The 13,591-nt window shown below is 41.1% G+C and overlaps 1 protein-coding gene across 1 annotated transcript in view; it reads right to left on the bottom strand.

The window, feature by feature from the left end:
- LOC144771653 (uncharacterized) overlaps window positions 1–13,591 on the bottom strand; it is a 945,479-nt gene that overhangs the window by 748,299 nt on the left and 183,589 nt on the right. The window contains exon 2 of the mRNA XM_078656010.1: window positions 10,765–10,828. The gene's annotated coding sequence lies outside the window, so the exon portion shown is untranslated. The remainder of the gene's footprint in view (window positions 1–10,764; window positions 10,829–13,591) is intronic.

Below are 13,591 nucleotides of genomic sequence, written 5' to 3'. Positions count from 1 at the left end.
GCTAGCTTCATGCCATGTTACAATGATACAGTATGTGTAAGTAAATAAAGTTGTGTGCACTCAAAAGAATTCTCCTCTGTGCAGATAATGGCTGTGGAGGCCGTTTGAACAAAGATGCTGGTTAGGGAAGGTGGAAGCATCCCTCATTCAAATTGAATAACTTATGAATGTATTGTTGTAATACCGGTGCAAATTGAAGCTGACGAAATGATAGAACCAGCAGAATAACAATGATTGATTTTCCCCTGGTATTCCCGTACCCTGGTGTTAGCGTGCAGCCCTCACCCCTCACTATGCCAATAAAAACCAACACGCTCCAAGACGGAGTCCTCCCTCCAATTAGAAGCACACACATCAGGAACATTTGACTTTTTAAAAGGCCCCACACTTCCGCTTTCACCAGGAGGAAACATGAATTCACTTCAGCAGAAAGAGTTCAGAAAACCTGACTTAGGTAAATGATAAAGAATTGGTATATCCCCTCTATCTGCTGAGACAATTGGTTGCTGATACGCACTCCTATAGTTTCGTCCGCACCCAATTTGCGCTTCATAGTCATGATAAGTACCTGGGCGAGCACTATAACGGTTTTCGACTATCACATTAGGGCATATATAACTTTTTCATGGCAGCAACACATGTGAGATCCAAAAAGGGAGAGTGTTAGTTATCCTCATAGTTATCTGGAACTATGAATGATGGGACTGCATGAATATGAAGTTCAAAATCACAAATAAAAATTCTTGTGAATAAATAAGGCGCCCACTCGCATTCAGTATTCACACAACGGGAGACACATCACCACCATAAAAACACTTTGGTGTCTAGTTACACTCACGCTCAGATCATTTACTTTGCTAATTTATTCTCTTTGTTTTATAAAAAAGAATAAGTATCTAATTGTTAAAAAATCTTCCAACATAGAAAAAAAGAAAAAAAATGATTAGAAATCTCCTTTCCTCTTATTTTTATGGTTACATGTTGAATCGATGTACGACTCAAACCCATAAAAGAAATATAACGTTCATCTTGAGTACAGCAGCAAGAAGTTCCTGCATAAACTGTATGTTGCCACACAAGTATATTCCTCTAAGGAAATATTTCCCATTTTAAAACTGATTTAGGAAATACAAGAATATCTAACACACAATATTTAATTGATTTGATATTTAGAACAGTGTCCCTTCAATAAGTCCCTGAGCCGTAAAAAAGACCTTAGTTGAAATACATTTCTGGCCCAACACGAAGGTCGAAATGTGTCACCGCACCTACGGACGTGGCCAGGATCCATCATCAATTGTAAGGATTATATATTGACTCTTACAATATTGGTGAGGCAAATCATGACACCACCTTCAAAAAGACGAAGTGCTCCGACCACCACTAGAATGGCCTAACACTGTGCTTTAGACTGTATTAGAGAAGGTTAAAATGATTTATAACCCCATAGGTCCTAAACTGCAGGACACTTCATATGTTGCCTTGATTATTAAAATCACATGTCGAAACATTTTGATGTAATAATCCAGTTTATGCATTTTTGTCTTTAATTGATTTATTTAAATTGAACACATATGTATGTACATGTGGGCAACAATGTCATATTTTATTGACTAAAATATCTACTGACAAATATAATTCCTTGTTCATCTCCTTGGGACTATGGTTAAGTTGTGGATGTGATAAATTCAGTGTACATTAGTTGAGATTGCTTACATCGTCAGGTGTCATTTAATTGACGGCTAGAGAAACAATGACAAGGTTTTTCTAGGTGAGATGTCATAAGGTTGATAGTGTAGGATGGTACTCCATTGAGATGAATGATGTATTGATTCCAGCCCCCCCCCATGCTCTTAATTGGATCAATCTCCTTTATGTTTAACATGTTTAAAATGGTGTAGCTGCCTAAATTAGTCTATGTCCTCCAACACATGTACTACCTGATCCCGCCAGAGATGTTTACTATGATAGACGGCAATCTACCGACCCGTGCCCACTTGCTGTTCTGAAACCTTAGTCTAGCAGTGCCAAAGAGAGATGTGGCTTGACACTGGGGATCTGGCCAATGTCCTACACTACAGGGATGGAAAATGAGGATGGACATGTATATGCTGGCAGAGAAGGCCGCATACTCTAATAGGGGCTGCCCACGCAAATTCCATGAAGTGTGGGGCAAGTGGATATCGTATTTATTCTTTGGACGAGATACTGGAAGAAGGAACACTGACCGGAGAGGGGGCAGAGTGACAGACATGGGGCTTCAATCTGTTAGTATTGCTGTCAGCTGTTCCATGTGCTTGTTTATCATTGGACCTTGTCGGATGCTTGAGGGAGGAGAGGCATGGTTGGTTTGTGGGTTTTGCACTGTCATTGTTTCAGACCTGCATTTGACATGAATTTCCTGCACCTCCGTTGTCTAATGTTCATCCATGTGGTGTATTTAATGAAAAATGCAATAAAAATATTTCCCAAAAAAATATGCTTAGCATAAACCCTTTGCAAAGAACATCCCATCTTAATTTTCTTTCACAACTCCTCATAAGCAGGCTGGTTGGGAGTTTTCCAATGCATATTAATAATTGAACATGCCAAGAGCATAGATCTAATTTGCTTATGTTTGATTTTCAACCAGTCTCCCACCATATGTTGTGGATAGGGCAATTGCGCTATAATTGGGTCTTGTAACATATTTATATGAGTCATCAGCATACTCAATTTCTTTGTATAAAGTGCTTGTTTAGAGATTCTGAATAGAAAGTGTATGGGGTGAAAAGTGCTCTGAAACCAGATAGTAGTACATCTTGGCCATAGTACTTCCACTCACTGGCCTTTTTTTTTTTTTGAATATTTTTATTAAACATTTTTCCCCCGTATATACATGTACAGAGCACTTAATTTATAAACAGGAAAGACATATACAATCTCAATTTTTACAGGCTGATACAATGCAATTACCTTCATTACATTCTTACTTGATCATTTTTTATATACATAACAGTCGCAAAAAGACCATCAAGCTGAAAATGAAAATTATACTACAACCTAAAGAGAGAAACTAAAGGGAAGAGAAGAGAAAAAAGAGGGAGAGAAAAAAAAGGGGGAAAAAAGAAAGAAAAGGAAAAAAGAGAAAACTTTAAAAAAAAAAAAGAGAAAAAACCGAAGAAAACCATATCGGTCAGCTAGGTTAATGGCGTCTAATTTAACTAAGAATTTCCCTCCTTCCATAATGTGATATGTTCCCGAATTTGTATTCCCAGCTTTTTTCCCTTTTTCCCCTTTCTTGCATATATTGCAGTTTCTAAGTTGTAAATTGAGAGCAGTTTACCTAGCCACTGGGAGTATGTTGGTGGCAAAGGGTCCAACCATGCCGTGGCTATACATAATCCCAGGACTGCCATGGCCAAGAAGATAAATCTATTACCATACAATTGCATGTCTTCGTTATTAACTCCTAGAAGTATTATTATTGGGGTTAAAACTACCTCCTTTCCTAGTAGTATACTTAGAAAAGTTTCAATGTCTTTTTTTGTTATTTGCAGGTGGGGACATACAGCAAATACATGCACTAGATCTGCCTATGAACTCCCGCATCTAAAACATATAGTGCCCGATACCCCTCCCCATTGGGCTATTTTTGCAGGTGTGTAATATAGATGGTACAGGGTTTTATAATGTTGTGCCAGGAGTGAAGCTGAGCAGAGAGTTTGCTGTCCCTGCTCCAATGACTGATAAAAAATTTCCACCCCAATATCCAGGCTATTTGCCCACTTCTCTGCCCATTTTCCCATATCATCTTGTTTTGATTTTGTCAGTTCAGAATACAATCTTTTAATCGTACAGTCAACACCCCTTTGAATAATTTCCATTATTGGGTTTTTGCCAAATCCAGCCAGGCCCCCCCTTTTTGTAATAAGAAAACTTCTAACTTGCAAATACTTAAAGAAGTGCCTCATATCTAAATCATATAAAGCCTGCAGTTCTGAGAATTGCAGTAGTCCTTGTGGACCAACCACATTGCCAATCAAAATTATTCTCTTTCTCCCCCATTCATCAAAAGCTGGACCGCTGAATACCTCATACGGAAAGGTAGGGTTATTATTCATTCTTGTATAAGCATTATATTTTCCCAGACCAAATTTTTTTACAAACGCTTTCCATACCGTGTATGCAGCCTGGAGTGTCTTAAATCTGGTCCTTTTAAAATAGCTCGCATCAGTGAACTTCAATAGGAGATTTTCTGCTTCTGCCCCGATAACCAGGCCATATATAGCTAATGTACCTAATTTGTCCTGCCCTTCTACCTCCGCCCCCCCTAAAAGGCCCGCCATATACTGAAAGGCCGCTGCCCAATATTAGAGTTTAAAATCTGGAAGTGACCACCCTCCCCTTTCACGAGGGAGTGACATATAACGAAGGGCTCTCCTAGTTTTCCCCTTCACCCATAGAAACCTATTATTTATGTGCTCGCAGCTTTTAAACCACTTAGCTTCAAATAGAAGTGGAATGGCTCTAAACATATATAAAAATTTGGGCAATATCATCATTTTTACGATATTGATACGTCCAACATTGTTAAGTGTAGGTTATCGAGCCTATCCAACTCCTTCCTTACATTAGCTATTATGGGTGTGATGTTTTTTTCCACTAGTATATTCAGGTCAGCAGTGATTGTCACTCCCAAGTATACTCCTGACTGAGCCACCCGATTATCAGAACAGTCTGTCTGCTGATTTTTAATTATCTGTGTCTTGGTGTTATTTAACGCATATGCTGAGATTTTACCAAATCTATCAGCCTCTATCTCTACCTCCCTTATCGCCTCCGTGGGGTTCGGTGTAATCACTGCCACATCATCGGCGTATGCAAGTATCTTGCATTGACCCATGCGTGTGTCCCGTGGGATAATTCTATCACTCCTCTCCATTTTGCGTATCAAAGGATCCATATACATTGCAAATAAGAGCGGGCAACACGGGCATCCCTGCCTCGTTCCTCGCCTTACCTGAAATTCGCGCGTGGATCCTGAATTAACCTGTATAGAAGCCGCTGGGGCAGTATACAGTGATTGGATTGCTTTTATGAATCCTACTCTAAATCCTGCTCTGATTAAAACCTGCCACAGATAGTCCCAGGAGACCCGATCAAAGGCCTTCTCAGCATCTAGTAACATAACCGCTTTCGGGTCCCCTGCGACTTCTGCTGCATCAAACAAAGTGATTACTTTGCGTGTGTGGTGGGTGGTGCCCCTTCCCGGGATAAATCTGTGTTGGTTATCAGACACAAGGTTTCCTATTATTCTGGCGAATCTTATAGCCAGCACCTTGGAATACATTTTCGTATCCGAATTCATTAAAGTAATCGGCCTATAAGACCCCTGCTCGGTAGCAGGTTTCCCCTTTTTAAGTATTATTACAATTTCCGCTCCCCCCCAGGTCCCTGGTATGGATACGCCTGTCTGTGCTGATTTCATAGTTGTGACCATATCCTCAGCCAGTGTATCCCAGAACACCTTATAGAATTCAATTGGTAGTTGATCTGGGCCAGCAGCTTTTTCTGAGGGAAGATATGTCATGGCTTTTTTAATCTCTTCCAAGTCTAGCGGGTCCTCCAACTGTTCTGCCTCTTCTTCTGTCAATCTTTCAAGTGGAATATCATTTAAATACTCCTCTATTTCCCCCAGGTCTCTGTCCTGCCTATCGTCGTATAATGTCTCGTAAAATTTCCTGAATACTTCCCGAATTTCTTCAGAATCTATGCGTAGGATACCTGTTGCGTCCCTAATTTCCCTTACTACTCCTGAAGCCGCTTTTTGCCTAGTGCGAATGGCCAATGTACGCCCAATCCTCTCGCTAAATTCATAACATTTCTCTCTTTTTATAGTAAAATTCTTTGCTGCCTTAGTTGCAATATCTTCTTCTGCCTCCATTTTCGCTTTTAGAAGCTTATTTAGCACCTGATCCAATGCAGCCCCTGATAGTACGCATTGATGTAGCTCTTCCTCAGCTTCAAGGATCGCATTGATCAGTTCTCTATTTCTAAGTTGCTCTTGTTTACGTTTGTAGGTGCTAAAACTCAATGTCTCGCCACGAGCCCCTGCCTTAAAGGCATCCCAGAACATCCCTACTGCCGCACTACCCCTGTTTATTTCAAAAAAACTTTTAATCCATTTTTCCATATGAAGAATATATTTATCATCTTGTAGTAACGCTCTTTCAAAAGTCCAAGTCCTTTCTTTTCTTCTCGCAGTAGACAGTGCTAATGTTAGAATAAGAGGATTATGGTCACTAAATATGCGTGGGAGTCTATCAATACTAGATTTAGAGAGTAATGCAGTTGAAATATAAAAGTAATCCAGCCTTACGCATTTTTGGTGTGGGGCTGAGTAGTATGTAAACCCCTTCTCCTTTGGTCTAATTTTCCCCCACACATCTGCAAGCCCATTATTCGTTGCCATACTAAGCAGTGCTTGGTATACCCTTTTTTTCCTGCCTTTGTATTTTCCAAAAGAGCCCACCCCTAACCCATCTGTCCCATTAATGTTTAAATCCCCAGCAATGATCACTCGGGGAGCCCAAGCAGCAAGTTCCATATCTAAAAAGTCAAGAACCTCAGGATCATCTTCTGTAGAACCGTATACCACCCCAAGAGTAGTCCATTCCCCTTCCAGGTAACATTCAACAAGCGCCCACCTTCCCCACTGATCTTCCATTTTTTTCCTGGTAATCAAATTTTTGTTTCTTGCTAGTATAACGACCCCTCTATTTTTAGCACCTTGCTTTGAACATACCAATACGTGAAATCCCAGCTGATCCAACAAATATTCCTGTGAGGCCATAATATGCGTTTCTTGTAAGAAAATACAATCTACGTTCATCTGCTTTAATACAATAGAAATCCTTTGCCTTTTTTGGCGATCATTGAGGCCACAAACATTCCATATTACTATCCTAGTACCCATACCTGTTTAGTAATAAATTTCCTAACTGTAAATTCTAGAAGACCCTTCTGCAATAAATTTTGAGCCAATATCATGTTGCTCAATCTTATCTTTTATCCATATGTCTCTGCCTGCTCTACCTAATCTCAACAGTAGTTTGTCTGTTCCTTCCTTATGCTCTTTTATTGTGTAGTGCTCTGTACCCCTCCCCCCTGCCCCCTCCCCGGACAACCCACCCCTGGATGCCCTCCCCCCATACTGGCAAATAGGTCAATCCTGACCTATATCTGACAGCCAGGGCCCCCTGGGCTGCCCCCTCCCTCCCCTCTCCCTTCCTGATACGCCAATCCCTTCCATACCCTTGTCATTGCAGTGCAATCATAAATCCAATCCTAGATCATACTTATTGTTATTCTTTTTTCCTCTTCCCTATGACACCCTATGTCACCCTATAACTGCATTTCTTAACATATCTACTCCTAGCTCATAGCTACTTCTTACGGAGTGGTTGCCTCTCTGCGACTACTTGACTGTTCTCCCCTCTATTCTCTCTGAGGGAGTTGAGAGACCCCCTGGGCCATGATCGCTGAATAAAAAATTCTAAATTGGCCGTTAAGACCAACTTTTAGCCGTGATGGGAACATTAAATACACCTCACAACCTGCATTTTGAAATGGAGTGATTAGCTGACGCATACGCCACCTCCTTTCAACGGTGGCGTGACAAAAATCAGGTCGGGCAAAGAAGGTTATGTCTTTATATGATCGCTTGGCCTGTGGTTTTGCCTTGCTTATTATTTCCTCTCTTAACAGATAATTGCCCACAAAGACCAAGATTGCCCGTGTTTTGCTAAACGTATTCCCCTTTTTCTGAGTCAGTGGGAACCTGTGGGCCCGCTCGATTTCATTTTCCCAATCCCATTTATCCATTTCCGGAAACGCACCCTTAAGTAGATCAACCACAAATGCCCGCACATCCTGACCCTCCTTCCCTTCCTCCACCCCAAGTAATCTTATGTTGTTGCGTCTCTGTCTATTTTCGAAATCTTCGAGCTTCCACAGCACATCTGAAGAAGTCTTTTCTTGTTCCATTCTGGTTTCCTGTAATTTTACCACCTCATCTTCTAGTTTGCCTGTTCTTTCCTCCACTTCTGTAACTCGTCCTGCTACTTCAGCATAGAGTTTATTTACTTTTCTTAATGTTCCCTGTATCTTTTTATTGGCTTGTCTTGCCCTACGGCTCTCAGCTCTGGCTTCGCTCTGAATCTGTTTTAAGGTTGTAAACAAAAGATTGAAGTTGGAGTTGGATCCAGAGCTCGCGTTAGGACTGCGCAACCTGTGTTTTGTTTTTATAACCCGGCGGCTAGTTCCTCTCTTTTGTATAGTGTCCAGTTCTGCTTCTGAAACTAATAAATCTGATTCCTGACTCTCCTGAGAAAGCGAGTCTGGATCAGGCTCAATATCCGTGCCCGTGTCCGTATCAGTATTAGGGCCCTCACTTGGAGTCGACTCCTCTTCTTCCACCTCATCTCTGTCCTCCTCTTCATCATCGTCTTCGCCGTCGTTCCAAGTGAAGAAGCATTCATGGCTAGGCGAACCTATAACCAATGTAGAGGTGTTATTTAGACCTCCTTTCTGCAACGCGGAGTCAGCTTGTACCTCCTCAATATTTATACTGTTCATGCTTGTCTCAATCTGACCCTCTGCATTAGGAGCACCCTCGCTAACTAACAAGATTGCTTCGTCACCATGGACCCGTATTGACGAACCGGTGATTGGGATCAACACCTTTCCCCCATTTATATCACTGCTGATGATATTGTCGCTACCTTTGGTGCCAGTTTGTGCTTTCTTATCACCGTTATCATCACTGTTCATATCGTTACAGGGCTTACATGTCTCTCTACTAGCTGGATCACAGTTTTGTGTTATGACTCCGTCTGCACTATTAAGCATTGCTGTCACCCCCAAATCGATCTGAGGTTGTACTCCGGCGTATCCCTGTACCTGTCTGCTTGTAGCTGTAGCTGACCCGGCAACCAAGGAGCCGGGTTCTCTCACTTCTCTCACTACCTGATTCACTCTCCCAGCCTCCGATATGTCCGTACAAGCCCCACTGCACACCTCTCGCGTATCCTGCATCTTGCGCTCTGTGACTGACCCTGTCACCTGCGCGTCGGTTGCCTGCTCGGCACTCACACTGCCGCTGCGTGTTCCGTTATAGTTCTCTGACGTGTCGGCCTCTGTAACTTCAAGCGGTGGGATCGCGGAGAGCGGCAGCTGCTGTGCTAGGGGCTGAAGATGAGCTTGGATCTGCAACTGCTGCCCTGTAACCTCGTTCGTCATCAACGAAGCATTCCCAGGTCTTGAACTGAAGGATTCGAGCAAGGTAGGTTGTCGGAAAATCACTTCTCTTCCCGCAGGGCTTCCTCTGTCCACAGCCACTGTCTGATCTTTGAGTTGCTCTTTGTTCTTTTTACTCAAGCCCTTCTTCTTCTTAAGGATCTCCTTTTCTTTTTCCCTTTGAATACTTGCTATTGTTTTTGTTGGTTTTTCTTCGTCAGTCTCTCTGCGGGCCCCCTTACGATTTTGAACTCGCAGCCGGGATTTTGCCCTAAGATTAGCTGCTGGAACACCGCCGTCACTAGAATCCTCTTCAGGGTCGTCCTCTTTTTCTTTTTCTCGTGACCCTTCCAGGCCCTTGGTTAACTTCTGAAATTTCGGTGCCACAATCCGTCTCAGGCTATTCCACCCCAAATACCGATGTTTTATAGCACCTAATGGAACAGTAGGCCTCCGTGAAAAGAATGAATTGCGGGCCGTCCAGAAGGAAAGCGCTTGCAGCATCCCTAAGCCGCCATACCATGCCTACGATTCAGCTTGTCATTTTCAATTTTCCCACGTCGAGAGTCTTAAAGTGTTTGGATGAATCACAAACGGCTTACTCGAGGTGATGAACTAAAAGATATAGTGAGACTAGGGCACTCAATGGATGTCTCGGCAATATCAATGGCAAGAGTCACATTAATTTCCTCGGGAGAGGAGGATAAGAGCGACCGTCCCCTACGGCCTCACGGCGGCCATCTTGCCGCCTTGTGTTTCCTCACTGGCCTTTTGTGATGCAAACTGCTCACAGTTCTCCAAAACATAGTGGTTAGAGAAACAAACCTAACAACTAGAATGGTCCTTCTCTTTGGAATTGTTAATGTCTAGAATTGTTCCAAATGTGAGATAAAGATAAACAGAGTGCACCCTACCAAAATAATTTAAAAGTTAGTACAGACATAAGGGATATAAAGAGGAGATACTGAATGAAAATTAAGTCCTACAACAAATGTCACCATGAGATCATCTGGTTAACCTGAAAAAACTGCTGCATAAATTTGGTGGAACAACACTTAATACTCTTGCATCTTCTATGTTATAACCTGATTAAGAAACAGAATAGCATTTTTTTCATATTTTTCAAGGTATCATTTTAAATAAAAAAAGCTGTATAAAGCACCATTCAAAAGTTGAATACTATTTGATTCACTTAATGGGAACCTTCCTGTTGTCTTGCTAAAAGAAACCATGATCATATATTGTAAGAATAGTTAATGCCCTTGCAAGTTGAAAATTTCACACACACAATTCTGAAATGTGCAAACAGTTTGTCTGCCCTTCTTTATACATTTCAGTCTTTTCTACCATACCTCTTCCCGCACCCCCACATCTATCTCTCACAAGATTGATGCAAGATGAAAGTAGCACTGCATTCCCTTTCCCAAAAATTCTGCAGATATTCAAGTGCAAACAAATATAATGGAGGATATATTTATCACTTACAAGGTCTTCCTTTGCCACTACCAATGAGTCTTCTCCAGAGGAGGTTCCCGCAAGTATGTAAAATCTATAAGCGGCAGAAGGAAAAGAAAGTAGATTTTAGGTGGCATTTACTTTTATGTAATTACAATTAACATTGTGCCACAATGTGTACTTTTCTCATGACCCCCAGATGAGCGCTTCCTCCTTGAGCCTTTGGATTACACTTTCTGTACCCAGTAGGATATTAGAATTCAGATTGTGACAACTCCAAGCCCTTTTTTTTTTACCTGTTAAGAATCTCTCTTCCTCAAGGCAAGTATTATTGTTCCTGGTCCATATGAGTAGGTGCTAAATATTTTCCTGAAACTTGTACAGCTGACACTCTTTCCTGTTCAGTACATTTGCTAACACAGTCTCTCACAGAATCTAGGATGTTGAAGGTTTTCAAAAGATTTTTCAAACATTGACACAGCTAGATTAGTACCACGGTTTTAGATTACAGAAATAGATATTCAAACTCAATCAGTAAACATCTCTATTATGGTTTAACAGCACAATAGATCATATCTGTGTGAAACAAAATGTTAGTATTACTTGTTCCAAAAACTTTTAGACATTCCATCCCCATTACAGAACATTGCAACATAGGACGACAAGAGTGATATCATGCAAGTAACCAGTCATCGCCATGATGGGCTGGAAAAAGGAACTAGTACATTGATCCACCTAGTTTCCTCTGTGGAGTGCTATTCAGAAATATTTCCTCCTCACTTGGTGTCAACCAATGGGCAGAGCGTAATAGTGATACCAACCATGAGTGTCTGTTAGAACAGGAATACTCGATAGTCAGATCTCAAAGGCTGGCCTCAGTAAAAGCAGTTGTGGGCATTCTGCAGCTGGGAATGTTGAGCCTGACCAAAATTAGTAACTAACAAAAGCAGGGGCAAAGTATTATGGTTAACCTAATTAATGGCAACATCCATGACACTCAGGCCTTAACCCGTTGGCTGCTGCCATCGGCCAACGGTCGTCGCGAGCACTACCTCGGTAGTGCTGCGCACGTTCGTTGGCCGACGAGGCCCCACCCGTTCTTCGAATGTTCCGCACTGGCGCGGAGCGTTCGAAGCAGCCAACGGTTAAAAACAGTGGCACTATGTAGTGCATAAAAAAAACAATTAGCAGTTTAATTTGAACGGGGAGCCTTCATGCAAATACTATCACAACCATCCACCCACTAATGGATGGTCATCCGGTGGTGGACGTATCAAGTGGAGGCTGCTCAACATTATAAAGGGATGGTTTACAATGCCCAGTGGCCTGTAGGAAGGATTATGAAAAACTGGTATAGTTCAGCACTGTTTTAAAAAGATGTACGTTTCACAACTTACTTGAGAATTCCGATTCTCCTAATATTATTACAAGAGAATCTGGTTTTCATTAAAGACACGTAGGCTAACAATATGCATATTTATTTTAACGCCACTCCAAGCAGCCACTACATTACAAATTGAAATATCTAGAATAGAATCTTCAGGTTGGACAATAGACATGCATCTAGATTGATCTGCCTTTTTTAAAAGCGAGGAGATAGGTATTTTCTGATATCAAACAATTAAAACTTCTCTTCTTCTTCTATGAAACTTATAGGTTCCAAACGGGAACAAAGTGAAGTATAGGAGGATGCAGTGAAGGTGCTTGGGAGAAGAGTAGTTGGACTTGAATCTCCAGAAGCAAAATCTTACAGGTGTATCCTTATAGGAGAGCCATCTATGCAGAATTATCTGAAAAAAGAGAAAGAGTTAGTGTTCCAAACTCGTACACCCTAGGAAAAAAAGGAATTGTCAAATGAAAGCAATGTGTTACAATACGTTTAATGATTGTCATAAATTCTCAGTCATCAAAAATGTCAATTTTTTATATAGGCTGATGGGCAATCTATCCAAATAACAAAATAAATAAAATTGAGTAAAACTTGTTTAATAATTACCAATTAGTACATAGAAATTCATTATCCATTTCTGGGGGGAAGCGATGGGATAATTTTAGCCTCCGTGTCTTTATTGAAATCCAGATTCTCTGGTCATAATATTAGTAGAATCTCGATTTCATTACAAGACCGGAAGCTACCATTATGCATGTTGGAAGTCATGTTCAATAGGTTTACAATAGTGTTTAGCAAAGGTGTTGGAATTAGACCAATCATCAGCTTTAAGGATGTTATCTAGCTTACCCTGTTTCCAAAAGTATTAGTTGGCCATGGCGCCCCTTATTGAGTGTGCTTGAAATCTTTTGAGATTTACACAAGCTAATTGCACTGCCAAATTAACCCATCTTGCACAAGAAGCTGAAGTAATGGGTTTGAAGGGTTTAACAAAGGAATCAAGTAATTGGTTGACACCAGCAGAGCAATGTTTGCTCATTCTTGAATCGTATTCTTTCATACAATCCACCACACATAGCTTTTTGCATGCATCAAATCTTGGGTAGAAGAATGTATCTGACATGGTCTTAGTTCTTTTAATAATTTCAAATTTGACGCCAAATGCGTTGTACATTCTATTAGCTATTTCCAGTGCCCTAAAGTCTGATGCTCTACGGCAGGAGAATAGGCATAGGAGAGTTTCTTCTTGTTGAGGTACCTATTTTCGGGCCAGCTATAGAAGAGATCAAGTAATAGCTTGACGTCCCAGAGTGCCTCATATTTAGGTGGTCTTTTAAGTCTAATTCTTTTCATAATTCTGCATATTATGGTATTTTTACCTATAGTTTTGCTGTTTATTAGAGTGTGACGTGCTGAAATAGCTGGTCTGTAGCAATTAATTGATCTGTAGGTAAACCCCCTCTCAAA

This window comes from Lissotriton helveticus, chromosome 8 (genome assembly GCF_964261635.1).
Source record: "Lissotriton helveticus chromosome 8, aLisHel1.1, whole genome shotgun sequence".
Lineage (NCBI taxonomy): Eukaryota > Metazoa > Chordata > Amphibia > Caudata > Salamandridae > Lissotriton > Lissotriton helveticus.
Note: the sequence above shows the minus strand (reverse complement) of the source record. Positions and strands in the feature narration are given on the sequence as shown.